A 27,069-nucleotide genomic window follows, 5' to 3' on the forward strand; every position below is an offset into this window, starting at 1 on the left:
TCATGGTTCTTTGGTCCCCACGTTACTAATTGCCCTGTCCCTCCCTAGCATGAGTGCTCTTTAGACTCACTGTTGTTTATTAGCTTACCCATTCCTAGTAGGATTGCCCCTTGAACTCATCTTGGGAGTTTTCTTTGTTTGCTCCACACCTTGTTGATTAGACATACTTGTTGGGATTCTATTTGGACATGTGGCCCCTTTTGCTCTATGTCATTGTCCCCAATTGAGATCTTCCCCTTGGAAGGTTTTTTCCATTGTCCTTTGTCTTTGTTTCCCAAGGGTGCCTTTTTTGATGGCTTACCTTTTGCACTTCCCTTCCGGCATGTCTCCTTTGCCTTAAAAGCCTTGTGGACCTTTATAGGGTTTGATGTGCTATGTCCCCACCTACCGTGAGGTGGTGACTCTAGAATTGGTGGAATATCCACCAGCATCATGCTAATGACTCTAGCTATTGCAAAGCCAAATGTACTCATCTATGTAGCACTCTCATGTGAATTGTAGAGTTGAGTATTGTGTATTTTATAAGAGAAATTTTATAATTGAACCTTTTTCTTTTCTAAATAATTAGTGTACCATGTCCAATAGATATTCAATCACCAGTTAGATTAGATTTTTTGGAATCTATATTGGTGCGATGACCTGGTTTGCCAACATGGGGGCCATCGTACACCTCATATTTTTTAACCCTCTCTCTATAAGTGCCCATATTTATTGCATGTACATAGTTGTACATGTGTATAATGCAACTTAGGTCCCTCGGGAAAGTAGCTCGCAATGTAAAGTTATTTCTGTTTTTCTTCACTTTTGATTAGAAAATAAAACAATGCCATGTAGTGTGGCTGATTATGGATTGTGTGTCCTTCTAGCTTTAAGCCATTTTACAAGTGTGTTCTATTTTAACAAGCTCCACAAGGCATGGTCAATATGAACCATACTATGTGGCTTTGCTTAGAATTGGGCTTTCACCTTACAATTTAAATTCTCCACACACTGGAGACCACAACATCCTTCTAACATGGTATAGCAATCATCAATTGCACCATATCTCAAGATGTCCATTGTGCCACATGCCATGGTTATTTTTCATGGTAGTTAGGTCTACAAACCCCCCTCTCAATTCGCTCTCTTTAAAGAAAAAAACCCTTACACACACACGCACGCACGCACGCGCGCGCGCAGGCGCACGCGCACGCGCACGCGCACACCCACACACACACACACACACACACACACACACACACACACACACACACACACACACACACACACACACACACACACACACACACACACACACACACACACACACACACACACACACACACACACACACACACACACACACACACACACACACACACACACACACACACACACATGCACGCACGCACGCACGCACGCACACACACACATAGAGAGAGAGAGAGAGAGAGAGAGAGAGAGAGAGAGAGAGAGAGAGAGAGAGAGAGAGAGAGAGAGAGAGAGAGAGAGAGAGAGAGAGAGAGAGAGAGAGAGAGAGAGAGAGAGAGAGAGAGAGAGAGAGAGTGTGTGTGTGTGTGTGTGTGTGTGTGTGTGTGTGTGTGTGTGTGTGTGGAGGACACTTTGGGACAACTAGAGGGGGGAGGGCTACGAGTCTCTAAAAAATGTGGAGCATACTAGTAAGTGAGATTCTCAAGCATGGAAATAGACAATCCATTCTCTTTCTCTAAGAGGATGCACTTTTCATTCTATTAAATTCTTAAGAATTCATTTGGTTATGTAATTAAAACTTCTTTTTCGAATTCCCTTTCTCTTCATTACATCAAGAGTAGATGCATCCAATGTCTTCATTTTATGTCCCTTTACTATAAATTTCATGCACTAGCCAATTGAAAGTTTTTCATTTTTATGCACCAACCTATGTTTTTCATTTTGGAGTAGTAAAGGAAAAAGCAACTCACATAGAAATCATATAGTGTCGAATTTGTGTTGAAAGGTTTAACTAGGAGATGCTTGCTTTCAAACAAGTTATTGTAGTGTATCAATACATTATCATCTCATCTCCACCCACTCTGCACAATTGCATATCATTCTTTCTTAAGCCAATAAATTTTTTTAACTTGAAATGCATCACCATTACTAATAATTTCTTATGATCCATTTGTACTATCAATTGTAAACTTTCCTTAACATAAATATCACAATAAGCCCACCAAAATAGGCACGTTTGAGGTATCTAAACTCAATAGGATGCTAAAGGTAGTTTCATTCCATTTGAAAGGCCCCTACCTTAGCATGCATTGGGTTTGTCTCCTAACATGCCACAAGATATGCAAGGCCTCAAATAAACAACTACATGTGAATATACATCCTAATCCCAAATATCCTAAACATTTCTAAGAATTGGCTAGGTAACTTTGTAGGTCTCAATTGAACTTTATGGGAATGGAACTAATAAAGACAAAAGGAAAGGAAAGAGAGAGAAAAGATAGAGGCATCCCTGTTATTTAATGATGATGCAACACTAAAGTTAAATGGAACTTAGCAAAATTAACAAGATGGCCTTCTTCCCCTTTTTTAATTTAGTTTGCATGTGATTAAGAAATTAATCATCTTCTTACATGGCTCCTTTCGCTTCACTTTTGTCCTAATGTCTAGTCTACTTATATTGCAAATGTGCTTTCTTAAAAAAATCCATGTGTTGTCTATTTTGAACTTCAATACATCACCAAGTCCCATTATTTATGGCCATGGATGTTGCTTAATAATGGTGACTACACCTTGAAAGTTTCAAAAAATGCCCATTTACACTAGAATTACATTAATGGGAATTGTAAAATGCATTGCAACTTATTTCATGGTTACGAGTTACTAGTGATGATTACATGGGCCAAATAATTCACCCCTAATCAGAGCTTTTAACAACAAACGCAATTGCAATCTTGTTTTAAGGGTGGACTTTGTGTGTGTGTGTGTGTGTGTGTGTGTTTCACATACAAGCCACATACTCAATAGCTCACCTATATCTCATCTTGATTTCTTAACATCTATGCTTCTCATACTCCACTTGTACTACTACAAGGATGCAAGAGAGAAGAGATAAGAGAGTGTGAGGAGAGTGCTCAACGAGCACTCATTGATGCCTCAATCTTTGCCATAATAGTTTGGATTGTAAGGAAGGAAACTTTGAGGGTCACTTGTTGCGCTGTGCATGTTTTGTCTCCTCTTGATCCATTGTCCCCAAAGACATGACCAAGCAAGAGAATAAGGTGAAGATAGAAGAGAGTACTCAAGAGAGCAAGGGAAGCCCTTGCACCCTCAAGCTCAACAAGTCTCACATGCTCACTTCTTCACCCTCACTCAAGCTCAACTGCTATTAGATGGAGCAGAGAGAAGGAGATGGCAAAAGAGAGCTATGCAAATTTTCACACAAGAACTTAACCTTTCTTTATCTCTTTTGGAATCTTACATGTAACTTTTAATTAATGATAGGTTTGTTGTTGTTCCACTAAACTATTTGGTCGATTCCATGTGAGTGTAATGTCTAGCTCTCAAGCCTTGGCCTTTGGTTGACTTTTCTATATTACTTTATGAATCATTACGGGAGAAGTCCCACCACTCACATTTATAATGAAAATTTTTGTAGTTGTTAGATTTAAAATAATAGAAGATAATAACAAAAATAAATTGTTGAAGTTATGCTTTGTACTTATGGGTTGATGCTCATGCTTCTTTTTATTTTTGCATCCAACTTCTCTTCCTCTTTTTGGCACTTTCTAAATTAAAAAATTTTGAGAGAATAGAAGTGAAGAACATCTAAGAGAACATAGCCATCCGACTAAAATTTTAGCTCCTCTTGCATTGGACCATGCAGAGAAAAGGACATGTTCCACTGCTATCCATCTTGGAAGGAACACCAAGCCATTGAAGAAGTCAAGAAAAGATTAGTTCTGAACATCTCTGACATCTTTATCTGTGCCAATCAAAGTAGGTATTTGGGCAAGTTTAGGAACATTTTTTTGGCCATACGTGATGGTGGTCACACAGTTAGGCACCCTTAAGGTATTCTAGGCTAGTTTGGCTTTTACATAATGGTAATCTCTACCTAGCACCCTTCTTGTTATACCCCCCCTTTGCATTGCATGATCATAATCATCTTCGTAAAAGGGTGCTGGACAAGTGAACAATCTCCATGAGGGATACTATTCAAATGGCACTATTATATGAAGCATACACAAGAAGATATTGTCTCTTGTTGTGTAGCTACTCCGGATGGTGAAGCTAACATCTACAAGGTTGCTTTTGCAACCAACAACTTGTAGATGCTTTGTCTATGTGAACAGAGTCAATGTTTGCATAGGAAAATATGTGTTTGGGTAGTAGTGTTGAGTATGTCTTGGGTTTCCACCAAGTAGTTTTCTCTCTTTTTCTTGACCATGGTTCCCTTAGAGAGGTTCTAAGGAAAAGCCATGGCAAGACTAGGGGTTTTGCTAGAATGAATCTAGAGAAAGGCTAGCACAAGCCTAGAATATAACTATTTGTAGAAGTGAGCACTAAGTGTAGGAGTGATTGGGACTAAGAGAGAGAGAGAGAGAGAGAGAGAGGGGGGGAGGCCATAGACTAAGTAATGCATAGAGTTAAGAGTGAGTGTGCAAGGTGCATAGAGGGAGTGGGGAGCTAAAGCTAGGGTAACTACTTTTATAAAACTTGCAAAAGTGGTCATCTCCAAAAAGATATTCCTTGAATGAAGTTGGATCCTCCAAGATATAGATAAGGTACTCATGGTAAAGAACTTGTTTCTATAGTGTTGCCATAGCTCACATGTGGCATCATTAGCTACACTCTGGCTATCACTAGAGCTGCACCACAACTTAGTGTAACCAACTTTTTGTAGATCAACTATTATTAAGATGTATTGGCTCAATGATTCAAATTAGTTCAATGTTCATATACCTTGAAAGGCGGTTTGTATTATTTGAATGTTTAGTGGCCAATGGCAAAAATGACTTGTAATTCTACTTGGGTTGTCATTGACAAGATGTCCATGACAAATTTAAACTTTATTCGTAGTTTAATTAACCAAAAAGTTCAGATGACTAACAATTTTTTAAAGTCGGGTAGTCACATTGACTAAAAAGTGAAATCAAATGCTCATGATTAAAGAAACAAACCATGAACTAGTGAATCTATACAATCAAGCTCTATAGACTCTATATTTGGTGACTCCTAAAATTTAGGAGGCTAATTTTTTAGGATGTTACTAAAATGAAAATTATGTTCACATCAAAGGATCCTTAATTTTGTAAGTAACAAATTTGTCTTCAACAACGATCTAAAATTCTTAACTATTCGAGAGATTTTTAGAGAAAAGGCTTAGAAGCTTCTTCTCTAGAAGATTGACATGTGGCATCTACGATGGGACATGTGTCACTTTGAAAGAGATGGTTGTCTCTACACTTGTCATTTTAGAAAATACTTATCATTGTAGCCTCTACTTTCCATGTTAGCCAAGCCCCATACCTATATATTGGAGGTCTCTCTCTTATTTTCAACAAGCTCTAATGTTGAAATTAGCCACATGCTTTGTACTTGGCTCTAGCACTCATTCAAGAAGCTTCTTTGTACTCATCTTGAACGCATCAAAGCACAAGAAAAGGAAATCAACTTGCTACCTAGTTTATGCCAATTGGGGAGGGGAGGGGAGAGGGGGGTTGCTTTTAGCATTTGCAGCTTATATCATCAATGATCAAATCTTAAAAGCTACCTAATTTGAGTGTTTCTCAAGAGATTTTACTTAATTTGAGAATATCCACGTTTTTAAAATTTTAGGATTCCAATTAAAAAAAACTGCAGCCTTTTTGCACGTGCATGCAACTCACACGTAACAATTCTTGCACACTAGACAAAACTTGAAACAACCATAAGTTTTGATCCAGAACTTGAAATTAAGATCTATTTGAACTATTGTGATTGTGTTGGTAAGCTCTACAATTCTCCCATTTCATTTCACATTTTTGAGAAACTTAAAGATGTTAAATTTCAGTCTTCATGATTTTCCATCAAAAATCCCTATTAATATCTCAAAAGAATCAATAAAGGCAAGGACTTTGACACTCCCAAACATTATTACTCTTGAATTTACTAATGTGCAACAAAGTATGCAACATCTTTGATTACTTTTATCACTAAATATTATATAATATCTAAGGTACTAAGGTCAGTTCATTACAATATCCTCATTGTGGAAGAGTTGGGCTTCTTATAAATAAACATGTGGTGGAAGATTTGGGCCATTGCATGCAACTTTCCTCCACAATGGCACTTAACTAGAGACCATGTTGACTAACATCAAGATTTTTCATCTTTGTGAGACTATAGGTGTTTGTATAGGTCCTTTATGCTCCCCTTCATTTTGTTGTATTCCAGGGCAAGATCTATGAGCTATGGTGTCACTTTGTTAAAATTTTGCTCCCCCCTTACCTAATAGCATCATACAATTGTTTTCAATTTGGACTCATAGTCTCAAATGAAGTCTAGGCATGTGGTCAAGTAAATTAGTCTACTCCACACTTTAGCATAATGTTGCAGACCACATTGTTTGACAAGTTTCTTGGCCATGTTATTTCCGTTGGCTAGTTCCTCCCAATTTTTCATTAGCTTGAATTTAAGATTCCCTAAGTCCCAAGTGCTAGGCCAAAAATCATACTTGTTGCATTGTTCTATGGTAAATATAATTTTATCTTTATCCCTCAGGTCATTAATTAGTGTAGGGAACTTAGTGTTAGTCATTTTTATGACTGGAGCTAGGATCCAAGTTGCCATTTATGCATTTTTCACAATAAATTACTACGAGAATTATAAAAAAATATGAACAAAAAGCAATGCATTCAGAATGACATCAATATGATATTACATTAAATTAACACATTTCCATATTTTGTGTCATTTGATTTGTTTACTTTGGTCCCCCCTAGTGGTAGTAGATAGCTTCCTAGCTATAATGTGTGAATGGGTTCCAAGCGTGTCTCAAGGAAGCCACAATAAAAAAATATTGGGTTATACTGGGATCTTGGCAAGCATGTCCAAGTCCAAGGGCCAATAAGGGAGCCTGCAAATATAAGTCACCATGTCCATTAATAAGGATGGACCGTCAAGTCAACTTACTACATGAAGAACTTCTTCTAGAAGAACTTTATCCATTAAAGTATGTTGCTCCAATTTTGAGAGATATGGTAAGTCACAAGGGATGAGAACTACACAAAGTAAAATTCTACCAAGTGAGTTGGATTCATGTTGTAGGTTTTGATACCACAACACTATTCTGTGTTGTTCATTAACTGACAATTGTTGTTACAAGCAATATCGAGATGATGATTGTACTAAAAAGTGAGGAATGGATACTTGGAATCACACATTCACTAGATCTTAGCCACTCTAGTAGGGTTATTTTCTTTTGTGAATTGCAGCCCAGTGGTGTTACCAAGGTTCCATTCCACCTAGTGGTTGTGGTCATGTCACATTCATTAGGGCATTGTAGTAGTGATTGCTAGTATGCTCTTGGGTATTGTCTGTTTGTAGTTGTCACACGGTGACTTACTATTTATGATTGTGTGTTTGTTTTCTTACATATAGGCTTTGAGATTTGTGTTTCTTTGGAAGTTGGTACTACGTGAGGCCCAACTTTCTCGAGCTTATGAGAGATTAGATTGTTTATAGTCATAGACCAAGTAATTTTGGGGCTATATATCCAAATGGCTTGATGAGGCACAATTTTGTTAATAAGGATTAAATTGTTGCATTCTAGGTTGCAATTTATAGGGCTTTGATTGGTGATTACAAAGAGTAAAAAAAACTTTTTGTGGGATCCATATACAATGAATACCCTAATAGTAAAAAATACTTTTTGTGCGAAAATTCCTTCTAGGTGTCTCTATCCAACATTTGTTATGCCAGTGAGTGGGGGGTGGGTCCTGCTGCTTTTCTGTGGTTGTGAGCACACATAACCATTGTACCGAAGGCAAAGGAAAAGAAACATTTGATTGTGTATGGGTAATGAAACTGATTTTGACAGCCTGCATCAAAGGCTTTGTAGTTATGCTTGAGGACAAGTTTTGACTAATAGAGTTTGCCAGCACACACCAAAGCCAAAGCAAGGGCTCTCCTATTGTGCTTCATGAGCCATTCTTGATTTGACATATTTATAAATACGTGAAGATTCCTTTAGATATCTCTATCCAACATTCGTTATGCCAGTGAGTGGGAGGTTGGTCTTGTTGCTTTTCCATGCCAGCAATTCATACTGCTGCTTGAACACTGACCGCTCACTGCACTTGCCCTTTTTATGCTTGTAGTTATTGACCTTGTACATTTGAAATAGCAAATCTCTCTTCAAAGAAGCTACTTTTGTCTCTGGCTTTTAGCATCATGAATCAAATACCATTGCATCAAGTAATTAAGCTCTTTGTCGTGACCCATGCTTGTTTACTAGTGAAGAATCTAGTGGTTTGGAATCGAGCTCTCAACTAGATCAGTAGTTTAGTCACATGCCTTACCCTACTCCAAAATAGGAGCTGCCAAAGAGTGGGCACCTTCATGCTCTTGAATGTCCCCTTCTTGTTTTAGTTTTAGACACGTCAGCAGTTTTCTTTATGCTTGTATGTGACAGCAAAGTGCTGCACATTTGAAGCCTCTAACTTGTTGAGAATGTGTCCCAGTTTAGGGCAACACTATCTTTGCTAGCCTAGGTGTATGTTGACAACTGCACTCGGGGTCAAGGTAGCTTTGTGCAGTGTAAGGTAGAGAACTGCTTACTTATTCTCTAGTAGCCAGCAGGTGGCTTTGTCTCAGCCTTTGTTTTGTAGCATTGCCACTCCGATGTTGCATTTTCTCTTCTTACCACTTTCTCTCTCTAGAGCCATCTAATTTTTCCTGAGAACTCCCTCACATCGGGTTCTCTAGAGCCCTTCATCTGCTGCTATCAAATAGAACAATAGCAACGGTTTTATTTGGAAGAGATCTGTCAAACCTAAGAGTGGGGCATGATCAAAGAGAAGCTGTAGATTGACAAAGTGATGCCATAGCCATCCAGAAGTGCGAGATCGCAAATCAAGCCACCCTAGCTGCCCTCAACACTCATTTCCACTATTTCAAGGTGATTGCTTAATAGGTGAACACAAAAGTACCAATCTCTTTGGACGTATCACAAAGGACAAATATGCTGGGACGAATAATCTTTGATGCTATCACTCGGAGGACCAACTTGCGCCTTTTAGAATTGAAGGGCCTCACATGCTTAATCAAGTGCAAAGGCCTATTCATTTCTCGGATCAGCTGAAAGCTTCTGGATTTGAGTGTCTTGTTGGCCACCATCAATGTTCAAAACAAGCTTCCTAACCTTGCCAAGTTTACAGTCATGCACTAGGAAGGGGATTACTTACCCATATTACATTGCAAAATGCGAGGACCTTTGTATTGTCAAGAGGTCATTGTCAGGGATGTTTTTGAGAACAACAACAAAGACACCAGTCATGTCGATCTAGTAGAACATGGTCTTAGTGTCATCAATGCCCTCTTGTTGCACATGGCCTTTGATCACCAAGTGGTTTATTGTACCTGTCCAAGGTACCATTGGAGTGGAATGTCACCTTGAAGATCCACTTCACACCAAATAAATCTACTGATGAGAGGGTCTATCCAATAAGACCCAACCATGATTCTAAGCATCAAAACCAAGCTCCACCTCCATGGCCTATCTCCATTCAAGTATAAAAAGACTTAAAAGAGCCTTTAAAATGGTAGTGGGAAAAGTTATGTCAAGGTAGCTGCGTGACTCATATGAAAGGCACTCATTTGTTGCCTAATAGCCCTCAAAGGTTAGATGAAACTTTTTAAAGTAAAAAATTTTGAGAGAACAGAAGTGAAGACTATCTAGGAGAACATAGCCATCTGGCTAAAATTTGAGCTCCTCTTGCATTGGACTGTGCAGAGAAAATGACATGTTCCATTGTTACCTATCTTGGAGGAACACCGAGTCATTGAAGAAGTCAAGAAAAGATTAGTTCCGAACATCTCTGGCATCTTTATTTGGGTCAATCAAAGTAGGTATTTGGGCAAGTTTAGGAACTAGAAATGGAAGAGTAGGAGCAATCTAGAGCTAATTGTGGGAGCTTTTGCTCAACCGCCAAGACCCATGGACCGCTTATTGTTTCAAGCGTTCCAAGCGAGCTCTAATGGCTATCTCTCACCTAGTCGAGGCACCGTTGATCCTACGAGTGTAGCGAGCTTACCTTAGTGCCGATATGAGTTGCCTCCTCTCTCCCACACACCGGTAGCTCCACGATCCTAGATACTAGCTCAAGCATCCTCAAGCCTCCTCCACCTCCAAGCTCCATCCTCCATAGCCGTGGGCGCAAGAAGAGAGAAGGGAAGAGAAGAAGAGAAGAGGAGATGGTGAAGAGCTTTACCCTCTTGATCCCTCATTCTCACACACACTCACTCCCTCACACTCTCACACTCCCTCTTTCAAGAGCACACACAAGCAAGAAGGTGAGAAGGAGAGAAGAAGAAGAAGACTCCTTTTGCCACACACCAAAGAATGATCTCTTATTCACTTTTTGAAATTTCTATATACAAACCCTAAAATCCCATGGGCACCCATCCCTTTTTTACATGACCGGCCATTGTGGCAAGGTCCTTTTTCCATTGTGCCAAGTCTAATTCTCGTCGTCGAAATGAGGGGGGGAAGGAGGGCGGAGGGATTTGCTTAAAAATTGGTGGCTTTGCATGTACCCTTTCAGGTACATGCAGATGTGGAGAGAGGTGGTGGATAGAAAGGGGTGATTACACCTAGTGAGTTGGCTGTCGCTCATATTCTCTAGGAGAGCTAGGCAAAAGGAAGGTAGTAGGCTAGCTCTCATCATTAAGCGGGTCATAGCGCAACTATCAATAGCATTAGGATCAAAAAAGAGGGGAGGCAAGCCGTTTTCTTGCGGTGCCGGATCCTGCTTAAGTAGGAGCTTAAGGAGCCTAAGATAATTACAGGTGGTTATGAAAGCGGGATCGGGGCAGGAGGAAAACTCAGCGAGGAAGCGCGTCGTGGAGGCGGGTAGGCTTGCTAGATCAAAAAGTAGAGCATCCTCAAAGGAGGTGGTGTTGGAACTGTAGATGACGGGGAAGTCATGCCTCCAATGGAGGGTGGCGACAAAATCCACGCCTACCCTACGGGGATACGCCATAAACGTGGGGTCGTTCCGCTCATAGGGTAGGGTGTTACAAAATGCCATCCCGGCGAGCATGTTGATATTACATATTCACCTTCTCTAGAGGGGTTGGCAGTCGTAGCCCCTTACTGTGTGTGGCACTTCGTATACTTTGTCTTGCCAAAATTTGGCCTCCTCCGTGCCCCACAAAGTGGGGGTCTTTTCCCTTTCATCAAGCCATCTTTGGCCTAGTCGACTACTAGCCACGATCACCTCCTCCATCACTTTGATCGGCAGGACCCTTCTCAGGCTGCCTTTTTCTGGCTTCTTCCACCAGCTTTTTCCGTCGCTCCTTGAGGGTGGCATGTCTGTCTAGGGGCGGGTCGGGTTGGATCCTGATCGTGTGGCGAGGGGGGTTGCGGGATTACATCTTCTCTGAATCTGTTCTTGTCGACTTCGAGTTCGACTTCCTCCCCCTACCGGTTTTCTTGTGGTGCTCTTTCTTCAAAGCCGAGGGCATCTGCCTCCTGGGGGGTTAGGTCGGCCAGTAGTAGATACTTTCGCTGCTCCTCTAAGCCCAGCCTAACCTCTGGAGGTTGGGGTGGCATCTACAGCCTCGCATGCAGGGCTCTGCGTGTGATGCTTAATTTCTTCTTTACAATCTCCAATGGCTCCTTTCCCTCTGGTTGAGTTGTATCCAGTAGTGTATTGAGGAAGGCCTGTTGCTGGGCACAATGAAGGCCGTCTGGGCGGCGCCCGCTTTGCTTTCTGCCAAGATTTTTTTCTTCTCCACCAATGCAAGGTGCCGTGCCAATGCCTTCACCCGTGCCTCATTCTGCGCAGCCCATTCCTCGGCCCTTTTGCTCATTCCTTCCATACTCTCCCCCTGCTTTTGAGCTAGGATTGCGAGCTTCTGCTCCTGGGCCCTGAGCTCTTTGCTCATGTTGTCTTGTTCTTTCTTCCCGAGGCGTAGCTGATTGGTCATAGAATCGATCTCCTTTCGTTGTTGCTCCCTCTCTTGGCTTCTCTCCTCTTCTTTGGCACTCAGCTCCTACAGCATCTGCTCAATGGTGGCGATCTTTGACTCCAGTTCCTTATATTGCATCAGGAGGAGCTTGTACTCCCATTGCATCTACATGAGTTCCTGATTCTCGTCCTCCAGCCGCTCCTTGTAGCTTTCTTCCCTGTCCTCTTTGGCTTTCAACTCTTGCTTGAGTTTGAATATTTGGCGTTGCTGCATGGCGATGATGCGGGTTTTCTTTAGTTTGAAAGCCGCCACTGACTCTTTTTCTGTCACCAACTTAGCCACTGCCATTCTTTTTTCCTCCTTCGCTCTCTCTAGTTGGGAGAGCAGCGCAGCGACGCATTCGTCGTAACTGGCTGGTGGCATCATTGTTGTGTGGGTGGGGGTGGTTGAGGCCTCCATACGTGGATGCTTTTGGTCCTGCCTCGATTCTGCATCTACAGCTGGCCTTTTTGGTCCCGTGGTCATGGTTTCCGTGCTTTTCCTTTGGGCCATTTCCTTGGTGATAAAGTATTGCATCCAAGCCACCAGGTTGGACACTTCCAAGCTGGTGGGGATACTAGGGGTTAGCGTAGTGGGTTCAACGGGGGGTGCCATGAGGGTGGGGATAGGATGCAGGGGTGCTTTGCCTTTTCCTTCTGGAACTGCGGGGGGGTGCGGGTTTTGGTGCCTGCATGCTGGAGCTAGGCCTCTCTTCCCTTGGCTGGTTCCAGGCTTTTGGGTCATCTGCCCTACACTGCTGTTCGATGGATTGGCATGTAGCTTTGCCCAGGTCCTCCTCCTCTTTTCTTCTTAACTCCTCTTCCTCCTCTGCGACTCTTCTTTTCCTTTCCTCTTCGGCCTTTTTGTATTCTTCCTCTAGTTTTTCTTTTTCCTCTTGCTCTTCTCTTCTTCTCCTTTCAGCCTCTTGCTTGGACTCCTTTTTAGCCTGCCTGACTTGCTCCGTTGTTTCTTCTTCTTCCTGCTTCCTCTTCCTTTCTCTCTCCTTTGCCTCCCTAAGGGATTGTCATTTCTCTTTCTCCAAGTCTTCCCTCTCCTTTCTACGGCCTTCATCCTGTTTCTTTTTCTTTCGCGCTGCTTTTTTCTTAGTCTCATTGACCTCATTTTTGCTCTTCTGTTCTTCCCCTTCTTCCTCGGTCTCCGTCCTATCACTGGACCTCTCCTGGTGTTGATGAGGAGGCAATCTGTCGGGTGTTTCCCCCTCCCCCTCTTCTGCTTTCTTCACAGCCTCCTGGATAAGCGCCGTTAAGATGCCCCCGTATGCGATGAATGAGGCTTTGGAGGAGGCCCTCTTTCTTTCTGTGGCCTTCAACATCGGGGATTCTCCTCATGCTGGCATGCTTCCTAAGGCTAGCGCTCAAGCTGCCTGGTCGATAGTCTTGCACACGTAGCCGACTTCGTGCAAGATATGGGCCGCTACATTTTCCAGTATTGGTATGCTGATCCGGTGTATCAACGCGTTGTAGTGCTGGTTGGAAAAGAGAGCATGTATGAGCTTCGCCTGTAGCCTGGTCTTTGCATTGGGGATGTCTTGGATACTGATGCCGTCGTTTGTCAGTACATCCTCCTTTCTCATCCCCAGCATGGCGTATACTTCCCTCTTCTGCTTCTTTTCCACCTTTGGTTCCAGTCCCAGTGCCTTCTCCACCAAGGCCGGGGTTAGACGAACCAATACTTGCTTAGCATTCTATTCTCTTTCCATTGTGACAGTGCCGCATTCGCTGTCGGGATTGTAGGACCTGAGAAATTCCACACACCTCGTGTGGTCGGGTTCTTGTGCGAAACATTCCAGGTAGTTCTTGAGGTTGTAGCTTTCCACGACGCTCCTGGCCGCCTCTTCCTTGGCCACTAATTCTTCCAAATTGTGAATAGTTCGGAATTTCAATTGATTATAGGTGCGGCTCTCCAGGTTGATGCTGACCCGCGTTCTCTCCTCCTCTGTGAAGGGGAGTCGGTGAGCTCGGTCCTGCTGCGACATAATAACTGTTGAAAAAAGAAAAAAATCTATGCTTTTGAATGAATTCATTAAGGTCTAATGCAGATTCCCTTTTTCAGACTTTGACTTTTTGCCCTTTAATTCAAGGTTTTCATGCCCTTTTCTTACCCCATTTGTTTTTCACAATGTATGTCTAGGCGCTTCACTGACTTTGATTTGATTTACTGATTCTGATTTGATTCACCTTACCCCTGCTCCTTCCAGTTTGAGAAAAATCCTTCCTAAGATTGAGGGTTAGAAGGTGAAGGGCTTTCGGCATGGAGGTGTAGGGGCTACTTGTGAAGGAGCCAAGTATAGAAATTGGGGTTGTATTCCAAATGGACTTCGCGGTCTAGGTCGGAGGGTTTAATCCCCACTTGGGTGATGTATGTGAGAACATCAGTTAGAAAGTCGCCCGAGTTGACTTGGCTAGCGATGTATAATTCCTCCTTGATCAATAAGCGGTCGAGGTAGGGGTGTCCCTTCATGTGTTCTTCTATAGGATGGCCCCCCAGTCTGGTTAACACTCGATATGAGGTTGGCGCGACGTATGTGGGGTCGTACTCTGCTGTTTTGATAGCGCGTCGCTGCTCAGCGTTGGTCATTACTTGGCATCCTTCAACTTCCCATTGCAGCCTAAGAGCGTACCAATGCCTTAAGAACTGGGATTTCGTCTCAGCAAGTTTTGACAGCTCTGCCACTTCTTGGTCAGTGATGGCAGAGGTGGTTCGCTGATCATACGACGTGATGAGGCGTTGTTTGATTGCTTGCTCCTTTGAGATCTCACTGCTAAGCAACTTAGAAGCGGAGGTAGCAGCTTTTGCAAATGCAAATTCAAATGTTTCCCAAGAACAAGGCATTGTTTGAACTTCGACTGCGAAGGATTCATCCAATAGGCCTAAGTTGAGGCGATCGTAGCTCAGAGCTAGTGACACAAAAGTAGTGTCCAGTCGCTTAATGCAATCCACCACGTCATCCCCTGTTTCCTTAGCTAAATCAGCTGCTAGTGAGAGAAAGGATTTCCTCTCGTAAGAGGGCCTAAGGCTTGCGGGTGGTTCGGCTTTGGTAGGACTTGAGCCTTTGGCGACGGAAAGTTGCGGTGATGAGTGTTCTTGAGCTTACGATTGGGTCGCTGGGACGGAGGCTAGGTTAGCAGCGGCCTCGAGTGACGGCCTGTTGCTTTCAGGATGGATTTGGAAAGTCAGATCATTTCGTGTGGGTGATGATTCTTGAGTTGGCAGTTGTTGCTTGGGTCGACAGGCTTGGGCGATTTGCGTAGGTTTGCGCGTGGATGAACTTGATGGTTGCGGGTCGTGGAAGCTCTGCGACTTGTGGTTTTGAGGTTCTACGGGATTTGGGATGATCAAGCTTGAGGCTGGCGTACAAGTGGTGCCTCTGGCCGTGTGGGCCTTAGGTATCCATAGCCAAGCATTGCCCTCATAGTAGCCCTGTGTGCGCAAGAGGGCCTTGGGGACCCATCTTTGACTTATTACATGTCTATTCCTGTAACTGTGTTTGGGCCTCCTAGGTTTAGAGTTTCTGGCCTTATGAGGGTAGGAGCATCGACTCCTAGGTGGCTGTTGCGGTTGTTTAGGCACCCATTGAAGGCGAGTCTGTGGGGCCTTAGCTTTGGCTACTATGGGTTGCGGTCGATGAGACTCGGGGAGTGGCCGCCACACACTATCCCCCTCCTTAGACTTGCCTACAGGTGTTTCTATCGGTGGCTTGGTGGCTCGTGATGAGGTTGCGCAGCCCTTGCTGAAAGCTGTAACAATGGGAACGTTGCCTATTGTGAGGTGGATGCACTGCGACGCGTAGTCAATATTGCAGTGGGTCTGCTTTTTGAAGGTTCGCCCTAGCAATGACTCTATGCTTGCTTTTTTAGCATTTGGCAACACGTAAAAGATCATTGGAACAGTCTCAGACCCTATAGAAACGACTGCTCTGCACTTGCCAAGTAGTGCATAAGAACGGGCCCCATATGGGCTTAATTTTGCAATGGTGGGTTGAAGTTGTGGTTGGCAAAGTTGAGTCCAATGATTGTAGGTCAAGACGTTGAAGTCTGCTCCCTCGTCGATCAAGGCGGTGAAAGCACATGTTTGTTTTGTCGTGACCGTGATACAGAGGTATGCGGGTTCCACGGCTTCCTTGTCCTCGTCGTCGATTTTAGTGATTGTGACTACTCATACTTTGACAGGCGGTTCTAACATCGACGGCTCATGCAAGAGATGTGTAGGAGGGTAGTACTTCTTGACACGACTACCATTGAAGAAGCCTATTCCTTCACCGTTTAGGGTCTCAAGTTTGACATTGCCTGTTTGGCTGATCACACGAACTTTGAAGGGTCCAAGACCTCTAAATTTCATCTTTTGCTTATGCCCTTTAACCGAGTAGAGGAGCACTAAGTCACCCGGCTTGAACTCGTGCTGCTTGATGTGCTTGTTAAACCAGCTCTTGTGTCGGGCTTTCTCACAGATCAGTGCATGGGTGGCGAGAAGACAAGTCTCCGAGAGGCGTTCGAGCTCAACTAGTTGTTGCGTCTATGCCTCCTTTCCTTCCCATCGCTTTTGAAGCGCTATGCTCAGGCTAGGAACGAAGAACTGTAATGGTAGAATCGCTTCTGTTCCATATGTAAGTCTAAAGGGGGTTTGACCGACAGCCGTTTTATAAGCAGTTCGATAAGCCCATAGAGCTGCCATCAACTTGTTGTCCCAGTCACTGCGTGAAGCAGAGACAATCTTGGTTAGGACGTTGACAAGAATCTTATTCGTTGATTTGGCCTGGCTGTTTTCCTGAGGGTAGTGGGCGAGGATTTGCGATGGATGATGAGGAAGGTGGACAGGAGATGCGCGATCACTTCATTGATGAAGTGCGTGCCTTGGTCTCACTGACCAGTTCAATGGGGCAACCGAATCGTGAAATTACTTGCTCCCATAAGAACTTAGTCGTCATTCTAGCGTCATTTTTTTGTGTGGCTCGCGCTTCTGCCCATTTAGTGAGGTAATCCGTGGCCACAATGATGTACTTAGCTTGCGAATACTGTGCCGCAGGACTGATGGGCCCAATGAAATCAATTTTTCATTTTTCGGAGGGTTGTCGAGTAATAATTGGGGTTAATTCCATTTGATCTTTGGGAATTGGGACCTTCGTCCGCTCACACTCGTCACAGTGCTTGACGAATCGTGCTGCATCACGGAAAAGCGTGGGCCACCACAGTTGAGATTGCAACACTTTTCGCGCTGTCGTGTCTCTGCTAAAGTGCCCTCTGGCAATGCCACCGTGCGCTTTTGAGAGCACATCGTGTATCTCATATTCGCACACGCATCTGCGCAACAAACCATCTTGCTCCAGCCTATAGAGTTGGCCTGCAATTAGCTGATAGGGATGGATCTTAAGGATCAATAACCTAAGTCGGGCTTTTTCTATTGGTCGGCTAGGCAGTCCATGCTCAAGCACTTGGACTATGCCATCTATCCAATACGGCGTTAAATCAGTCTTAAACAGATCTCTCTCGCTGGAAAGGTTAAACAGATGGGCGCCGGGCAGTTCATCAATAACATCTTGTCCAACAGCTTCTCCGGTGGGAATGCACGACATGTGATCCGCCATGTAATGCTGTTTTTCCTTCCGTACCACTACGGACAAGTCAAACTCTAAAAGCAAAAGGAGCCATCGAGCTATACGTCCTGTAGCACAAGGTTTGTTTACTAGATAAAGCAAGGCTTGATGGTCCACAAAGAAGGTGAAGGGCATGGCCAAAAGATAATGCCGGAATTTCTTCACAGCGAATACCATGGCTAATCCCTCTCTTTCCATTGTCGAGTAATTCATTTCCATCTTAGTGAGTTGTCTGCTAGCAAAGCTCACTGGATAGTCTAAATTGTGTTTGCCAGGTTGGCACAACACTGCCCCCACGGCAAACTTAGAAGCATCGATATGCACGTGGAAGGTGATGGTCCAATCTGGGGCTCATAGGATTGGTGCTGTGGTTAGATCTTTCTTCACTCTTTGTATGCCTGTTGGCATGCTTCAGTCCATTCGAAGACAATAAGCAGCTTGTACAATGGTCTGGCGATCAACGCATAATTGAGTACAAACCGCCGATAATACCCAGTATGGCCTAGAAAGCATTGAACTCCCTTGTAGTTGGTTGGGGGTGGAAGGTCAACAATGACCCTGACCTTCGAGAAGTCAGTGGCAATGCCATTCTTCGACACCACATGTCCTAGGATGCATCCACGCTTCACCCAAAACTGGCACTTTAAGGGGTTCAAGGAGAGGCAGTATAAACGACATCGCTTGAAGACTGCTCGGAGTTTGTCTAAGTGTTCGATCCAGGTCGAGTAGACATAGAGGTCATTGACAAAGACTTCTAACTCCTTGCAAAGCATGTCCTTAAAGATGGTGCACATGAGGCATTGGAAAGTGGCAGGGGCATTAGTCAACCCGAAGGGCATGACTATGTAAGCAAAGAAGCCCCACCCAGTGGCGAAGGCAGTGTTCGCCGGATGCACTTGCACCTGGTTGTACCCTGAGAAGCCGTCCAGAAAACTGTAGGCTTCCTTGCCTGCCACTCTCTCAAGTATGTGCTCGTGTATGGCAATGGATAGTTGTCCCTCTTGGTGGCAACATTTACCTTCTTGTAATTAACGCACACTCGGATTTTTCCATTCTTCTTCATCACAATGACTATGGGCGATACCCAGTCTGTGTGCTCAATTTCATAAATGAATCCTACTCTCATTAGCTTATCAATCTCTTCCTTGATAGCATGAGCATGTTTTGGATTCATAGGGTACGGTCGCTGCTTGACCGGTATTGCGTCATGGCGTCATGGGTATGTTGTGAGTCACAACACTCGGATCTACCCTCTTAAGCTCTCCTAAGGACCAGGTGAACACATCTATGTACTCTCGGAAGAGAGCGACAAGACTCGTTTCTTCTTCATTAGTCAAGTCATTAGCAATGAAGACTCGTCGGGGTGGTTCCCCTTTTTGGGCTAGGTCCACCTCCTTGACCTTGGTTGGTCCCTCGATTGGTTCGCTTATCTATACTTGACGTTTGGCATCTAACAAAACTACCACCCTATCCTCTTTTTTGAATTTCGTAAATAGTTTAGGGAGGTCCTGCGGTTTTTGCTGTTCTTTCGTTCGAGTATCCCTGGGTTGTTTTGCATTGTCATGTCTTAATCGTCTGCGCCTCCAGTGGACAGGTAGGTCCCCCTTGGTGTGTCTGGTTGTGGGCAGCCTAGGAATCTCTGGATCACTATTCGAACTAACATCTGAGTCAGAGTCGAATCCCCCGCCTTCGCTAGAAGAGGTGGTCTCCCCTGGTGGGCACAGTTCAGATGGTGATCCAGTTCTAAATACTGATGTCATTCCTAGCTCGGCTAGTCCTGTTTGCTCAAGGTCTATGGCTCCTACGTGTTCCAACCAGGAGCAGTCACATTCTGCACGCATGACTCCTCGCTCCATCCTGAAGATACTCTTTCTCTGCGGCTTGGAGTCTGCTCGTATTTACTCTATTTCTTGTCCTTTAGTGTCGTATTCCACGGTATCTACCTCACCCTCACTTTTATCACTGAAGGGTTGGCAGTCTTCGTATTCGTCATTAGAATTCCCTTCATCAGACTGCTCGTCGTCTCCTAGGACTCGGTCTATCTCTGGTCATTGATCAAGCACCAGGGCCTAGTTATACATGAGGTTTAAGTCATGCACTCTAGTCCATTGCCACTTGGATTCATCTAAAAGATCCTGAAGTGGTTTGAGATTTGCAGCTGGATTGCCAGCTAGCTTGTCCGATAGATATTCCAATACCCCCTGGAGTTCCCTTTTGTTGGCTGGGACGTGGGAGTTGACGGGCTTCAATTTCCCATGAAGGCTTCCTGCCATCATGCAGACTCGTACGGAGGGTGTGTCGTTAGCCTTGCCGATTGTTTTGATGGCTTGCTCATATGCCTCGTGATCAGAGAACGACAGGTTTGGAGCCCCGAGAGGAACACCAAGGAAAAGGGAATTCTCTTGCAAGAAAATCTATCTTGTAACATCAACAAGCTTGTTTATCATGTTTCATATGATCACAATGAAGAAAAGAACACCAGGCACAACAAATCTTCATGCAGCATCATGTAGATCTCCCACGGATTTTTAATAGAATCAACCATATTCTTCAATATCTTCATAAAATCCATCAATAGAACAAAGAAAGAAAAGAAGTACACCATCTTGGAATGGAAATACATCACATATTATTCATCTTCAATATCTTCATAGTCTTCTCTCTCAATCTCTCATATACAATCACTCTGTTTCAGTAGAATTGGCTATCTCTGACTCTCTCTCTCTCTCTCCATCAATAATACATCATATCCTCACTACAATCTCTCAAAAATTACTCTCAATAATCACTCTTAGGTCGTGGATACCCCTCCCAAGAGGTATGTCTGATATGAAGGGTCACCAGAGCCACTACAGTGTCTCTTCATAGCTCACTACTGTCACTTCACTCTAATCTTCTCTTGAATCTTCAGCAGCTACTTCTTCCACTTCTTTCAGCTCTTTTGCACTTGTATTCACCTCTTTCCAAGGCTAGAAAACTTTCCCAAAATCACACATACATTCCACAGAACACTTACAAAAGCATACAGAACAGTCTACAGAACAGTACCAGAACAGCTACAGTACAGAACAGAACAGAAATAGAACAGAAGCAGAAGCTCTACAGAAGACCTACAGAAGGTTACAGAAGGTCATCAAAACCTCATAACTCATTCTCAAATCATTCCAAACTCTCACAAAACATTCAATAAGCTTTCACAATATCTCAATACTCCTTCCCTCTTCACAGAAGACAATCAGAACAAAACAGACCAAAACAGAACAAAACAGAAGGTATACAGAACCATTCAGAACCTATCAGAACATCACAGAACCATCAACAAACATCATGAACTTCCAAAACACAATCAATATCATCCAAAACACTCTCAAACCACTTCCAAATCAATCAATCATCCCATAAAATCAACCATTCAGCTCTCAAAAACAACAAAAATCAGCCAAAAAACAAGTCATTTCAACACTCAACATATCCCCACACTTAATAAGGAAGCGTCCTCGCGACCCAGGAAAAAGGGAATACAAGTTCAAGGAAAAGCTCAACTTTGATCTTCAATATCGTTGCAAAAAGAATCCATCCACCACGACCCCAACTTATAACCTGTTTCTGATAGAAAAATACAAAGAAAGGAAAACTCTTTACACATTAACACCTCTTATCAAACTAAAAATCACCACAAATTTGTAAAGGATATAAGAGTTTGCTTCTTCTTCATCAGCATCTTCTTCAATTCTCCAACCACGACCCCATCACCACAAATCTCCAAAACGTAGCTCGTACACGAAATCCAATAGGAAACCACCACGTTCGTTTGACATAAAGGAACTCACAACACAAACACTAATACACAACACAACCATCTGAATGACTTCTTCAAAAAGAGAGTTGTTCATTAGAAAGCTTCCACGATACATTGGAAAGGCATCAATGAAGATGATCCCTCTTAAAAGATTGATGTTGTCGGAATCGATCCATAGATAAGGATTCATCTACAAAGTTTTTAGGAGGATTTTGAAAAAATTGGAGACAGCACATCCTTTCCAACAGGACCAGGTATCTGCTAGGCAAACAGAGGGCATGAAAATACAGTATCTCCAGCTGTTGGGAATCAATGCTAACATTGACATTCATGCACAACTTTGGAATAGGCTTTGAATCAGTATGAGAGTGCCTATGCATATACGCCAGGTACCAAGCAAAGTGAGCAGTTAATCTCACTGAGGGATCTGCAGACTGTGAATATTGTTGGGCAAAATGAACATAATTTTGATAAGCTTGACTGGAAGCTGTCCATTCTCCTGGAGTTACTGGCCAATTAATCTGCGGTCCTGTAAGGCAATCATCCGAACTCCATCCCCTTCTTCTGGAAATCTGATTATCAAAACCGTCACAGTCACTAACCAACTGAGGTGGTTGAGATATGGAAGTGTTAGGAGAGGGTAATGGAATAAGGGAAAGTGGATGTAGGGAAGGATAGGAAAAATCATAAAAGGAAGAAAATGTTAAAGAAGGAGTGGCAGAAATTTGTAAGGAATCACTAAGGAATGGTGTTAACTGATAAATAGGAAATGTGGAGGGTACATTTATGAGGGGTGAAGGACAGGGTGGAGAAGGGGAAAATACCCTATCCTCAATAAAGGAACAGTAAGTGAAAATAGGAATTTGAGGGAAAGACGAAGGTTGGAAAAGAAGGGGTAAAATTACTGTGGAATTAGATTGACAAAGGAAAAAATATATAGCATAGCGGTGAGCCATTTGTTGATAATAGAGGAGGGTAGGAACAGAAGGTCCTAAAAGAGATCGTCTATGATAGGCATCAAAGAAGGTAGCATCAAACGGATTATGTTTGGAAAGATAGGTTAAGAGATCCATCCTCAGTTGGTTAGTACTCTGGGCAAAGGTAGGAGCTGTGTTTTGTCTTTGATTTAGGACCACCGAATCAATCATGGAATGCCACGAATTATCATGACAATCAGCTACTTTGGAAGAATAACTTTGAAACATATCAGCTATGCGCAACTCCAAATGATTGACATATAGAACAGCCTGTAAGACCACATCCCCCACATACCATGCCATATCTACCTCATCTGGAATTAACAAATCTCCTCGGAGATACATGTATGACATCAACATGGTGTCTGGCGTGACAGAATCTTCAAAGACCATTCTGACTACCTCTGTCAACAACTCAGCAGACCAAGCCCCACTCCAGCCATCCTCTGGAAAAGGTAAATCCATCGTGGAAAGCTTCATATAGAAGACCAACTTCTGTAAGTGGTAGTGGACAAAGAAAGAATGGTCTGGTAAGACATAGTCCTGAAATTGTTCAAAGGTAGACCATAACAAGTCCATTCTGGACTGCAATCGTTCCACTTTGTCTTGGAATAGAGGGCACAAAGTAGCCTGTCTCTGTAGGGCAGCCAAATCCTGCTGTGAAAGAGAAGAAATTAATGGAACAGGAGGGCTTGGAGGAACAGAGCGGGACTTTGCAAGCTGATCTTGCAATTGCTGGATTTGGGAGGCTTGGTTGGCCACTGTGTCATTAGCCATCTGTAAAGCTGAAAGCTTGTCATCTAAGAGAACTTGGAATTCTTTCGCTTCGCTGGACATCCTCTCCTTCTCTGCTGAAAGGTTAGTAACCTGTGACTGAGCCTCGAGTAACTGGGTCTTCAATGAAGAAATCTCATCGCTTTGGGTGGCTACCAGTTGGGTTTGCTGTTCCATTTGCTTAAATAAATCTGCTAGGGTATCCTTAGCAGAAGCTAACTCAGATGTTGCCTTATGCAACTAGTCTTTGGACTGCATGAGCTCCTCATAGAAAGATGCGTACAGCTGTTGAACACAGGCTGTCACTGACAACTCAATGGAACTTTGAATATCCTTGTAGAGGAAAGGAATGGCATCTCCTGAGACGAGACTGTTCAGGGAGGGAACTGAGATCTCCAAGGATCCTTCTCGATGTGCTCTGAACAGGTTATTGCAAGTGAGATACCCAGGGAGTTCACTGCCAGAAGTAGCAGGGATAGGCACTGAGGGAAGTACAGAAGGGGCTTTATCCGCTACCCTCTTCAAGCGTTTGCGCTGTATGACCAGGGGAGGCGGAGAATCATCATCCTCAATGTCAATGGGTGCTGACTCTTCTGAAGGTGGAGGAGGAGGTACTGGATCTAATGGAGGAGGTGGAGGCACAGTCTTCTGTAAACCTGAATAGGTCAAGAAGGCAGACAAATATGATCCATAAGTAACATTGGTAACATTACCCCTCGTGACTTTAACAAAATGCTGATCCATTTTAGTAAGGAGGTAAGTGCTCCAATTAATAGCAACTCCTTTCAGCACCATCCTGGAAGCTGTGAAAAGCTCTTTGGACAAATAGTGGGATGGCGTTTTGGCAGGCATAAACCTGTCCTGAAGGAACTGACAGATCGTCTTCCATACGGAATCAGTAATCATAGAAAACGAAACTCCTGAAGAGTTTATCACTTTCTTAACATCAAGGACTTCCCTTGTCTGCTTGTGCAACAGCTTCAGAATCTCTTCATTAGAGAAGAGCTGACGAGTGGTCACAAAAGGTTCTCCTTTGAAGGGTAAAGACAGAGCCTTCCCTAAGCCTCGAGATGTCAAAGTCATAGACATGCCTTGGACTACGCCTGTCTTCTTGCTGTAAGAGGCCAGGAACTCATCACATAACGACGGAGCCTCTGGAAGTAATGGAAAAGGAGTGGCCACAAAAGCAGCAAGTCCCGCCTTCGTGAGGGGCTCAAAAGTAAGTAGGGAAGAATAATCCCTACTAACTAATGGGACGTACTGGATAGGGGGAGGAGCATGAGAAGGCGCCATTCAGATGGTTACACACACACCACAAACACAGACAATCAAGGAGAATGCCTGCAAAGCAACAAACAAAAAACCAAGGATAAGAGAATTACCAATAAAACGTGACTCGACCTACTAACCCCAAGCAAACCACATCTTAGAAAAAATTTGACATGACCTTGAGACAAATGCGACCGAAAGCTTCATGCGATGCATCAGACAAACACCCTGAACCCCGTATCAGGCAATAAAAGAAAAAACTGCATACCGTACCCGTAACCGTAACAAAGACATGAAACCAAAACCATACCATATCCGACACATATCAAAACTATATCGGTGATAAACCAAGACTGGACCATGGAAAATAACTCTAATGACGGCGCATACCCATCCCACGAAACGGTTCATTGAAAAGGGGAATTAAGTGCAGTGAGGGGGGAATTAATTTAATGAAGGGTTGATTTTAATCAATTATTAAAAATGGGTGAATTTTTATTAGGTGATAAACCTTAACAAGAAAACGGCGGTTCCTTCTGATAAATTTAATTACCAATTATTAGGTTAAAACGGTGCAGTTATTCGATTCTCGGACTTCGATTCCCGACTGGGTCTCTAAATGCAATTCATTATTTACAAATTAAAGTGATGTGGAGCGCTTTTTTGCCAGCGCGTGCTCAAGTGACGACTGGTTCTTTTTAATTTAAAATTTAAAGTGCCTCCATAGAGCACGTAGCGCGTGCTAAGTGAACGGCTGGTTTATTTTAATTTAAAAAAGTATGTGTGTTTAGCGCGAATGCGCGTGGAAACTGTGGGTGAATTAAAGGGTTCATTTTAACAATTAATTTGTGATTAAGGGGAAAAATGAAAATAAATAAAGCACATAAAATAAATACCTGGAAGGGGTGTGTATGTAATGCAGGAATGCGCACGGAAGAGTCTCCCAAAAGAAGTGAATCCAGGAAAGGAAAAGTAAAGATCACTGATGAAACAACAAACAGAACACCTTAGTGGGTGGGTTGATTTGTTTTTTGGTTGTGTTTTTTTTTTGTTTTTTTGTTTTTTTTTTGTAAATTTTGTTTTTGTAATTTGGGATTATTTATGGTGGAGTTTTGTTTGTGAGGTTATTATGTGTTGTGGATGTGTTTGTTGGTGTGAGTTTTTTTTGTTTCTTCGTGTTTTTTTTTCTTTTAAAAAAAAAATGTTTTTTGTGTTTGTTTTTGTTGTTGTTGTTGTTGTTTTTTTTTTTTTTTGGTGGTTTGGTTTTTGTTGTTGGGTTGTTTTTTTAAAAAAAATTTAAATTGTGGATAGGTATTGTTATTTTGGTGTTAAGTCCAAGAGGATGATCAGTATGGCATGTAAGCTACATATAGAGAGATATGTATAGATATATATAATGGAATGTGTGCGTTCACGGGGAGTAACATGGAGGAGGAAGAACGTAGAAGTGACTGCATGACGTACAAAGGTCATGGTGAAATATTGGAAGAGTAGTGATAGATCAAGTCACGGGCCAACCGGAGTTTGCTTTTGCAGAAATGCTAGGACATCAGCAAATATGGGAAGGTGGTCACTATATCAAGGTTTGTTACAACGTGGATTTGGTCGGCTAGATAATCTAGGGTGATACCATGTTGAGCTCGTCCTAGACTTGGTGATAATTTTGAAAACAAAATGAACGTGCCACACTTTTAACTCCTTACCTATTAACTAGAAATGCGGCGACCTTTCCTTAACTCGTGAAACTCTAGTGAATCTTGATGATAAGGCTTGAAAGGAGAAAGATGCCGCAAGGGATGTATCCAAGGTTTAGACTCATACACCCATGTACACATTGGACATCAAACCACTGCGGCTACAACCCCATGGAGAACATAGGGGACGCTGCAAGGGCGAAGCATAGTATGTCGTCAAGGTCTACGAAGGAGCTGTGAGTGAAACAATAGGCACCACCCTAGGTAGGAATGTAGAAATACATCAGCACTATGGAACAATGAATGATTAGGGGACTCTACCAGCTGGATAGCAACACGTAGGGAGAGCGCCTTCGATGGTGATGCCGAGGCCAAAGGCGATGGCGATGCCCTAGTTGCAACCTGGTTGAACGTCGGAGAGGGAGTCGCGGCGACGGAGCTCGTCAAGGACGAAGAGCACGGTTGATGCCGAGATGTTGCCGTAGTTCGCGCGGATGTGGCGGCTGGCGGCCAGCTTCTCCGGGGAGAGCTGCAGGGCCTCCGCGAGGGCGTCGAAGATGGCAGGGAAGGAGCGTCGTCTGGAGAAGGGTGATGAAGCGGATGATGAGGGAGAGGAGGGCGATAGTGAAGCGCCAAACCGAACCGGGCTTGGTGGTCGAGGAGAAGACGATGATGATGTAGGGGATAATGAAGATGATGGTGGGAAAGGAGAAGAGGTCGATAATGATGAAGAGGAAGACGAGGGTAGTGCGGGGGCTGTAG

At 43.3% G+C, this 27,069-nt stretch overlaps 1 pseudogene; it reads left to right on the top strand.

Moving 5' to 3' along the window:
• The window catches only part of LOC148015901 (uncharacterized), a 178,415-nt pseudogene extending 151,642 nt beyond the window's left edge, over positions 1-26,773 (top strand).
• Positions 26,774-27,069: the final 296 nt, after the last annotated feature.

The sequence above is a fragment of the Lygodium microphyllum genome, chromosome 23 (assembly GCF_053477565.2).
Source record: "Lygodium microphyllum isolate KBCC chromosome 23, Lygodium_microphyllum_v1.1.10, whole genome shotgun sequence".
Taxonomy (NCBI): Eukaryota; Viridiplantae; Streptophyta; class Polypodiopsida; order Schizaeales; family Lygodiaceae; genus Lygodium; species Lygodium microphyllum.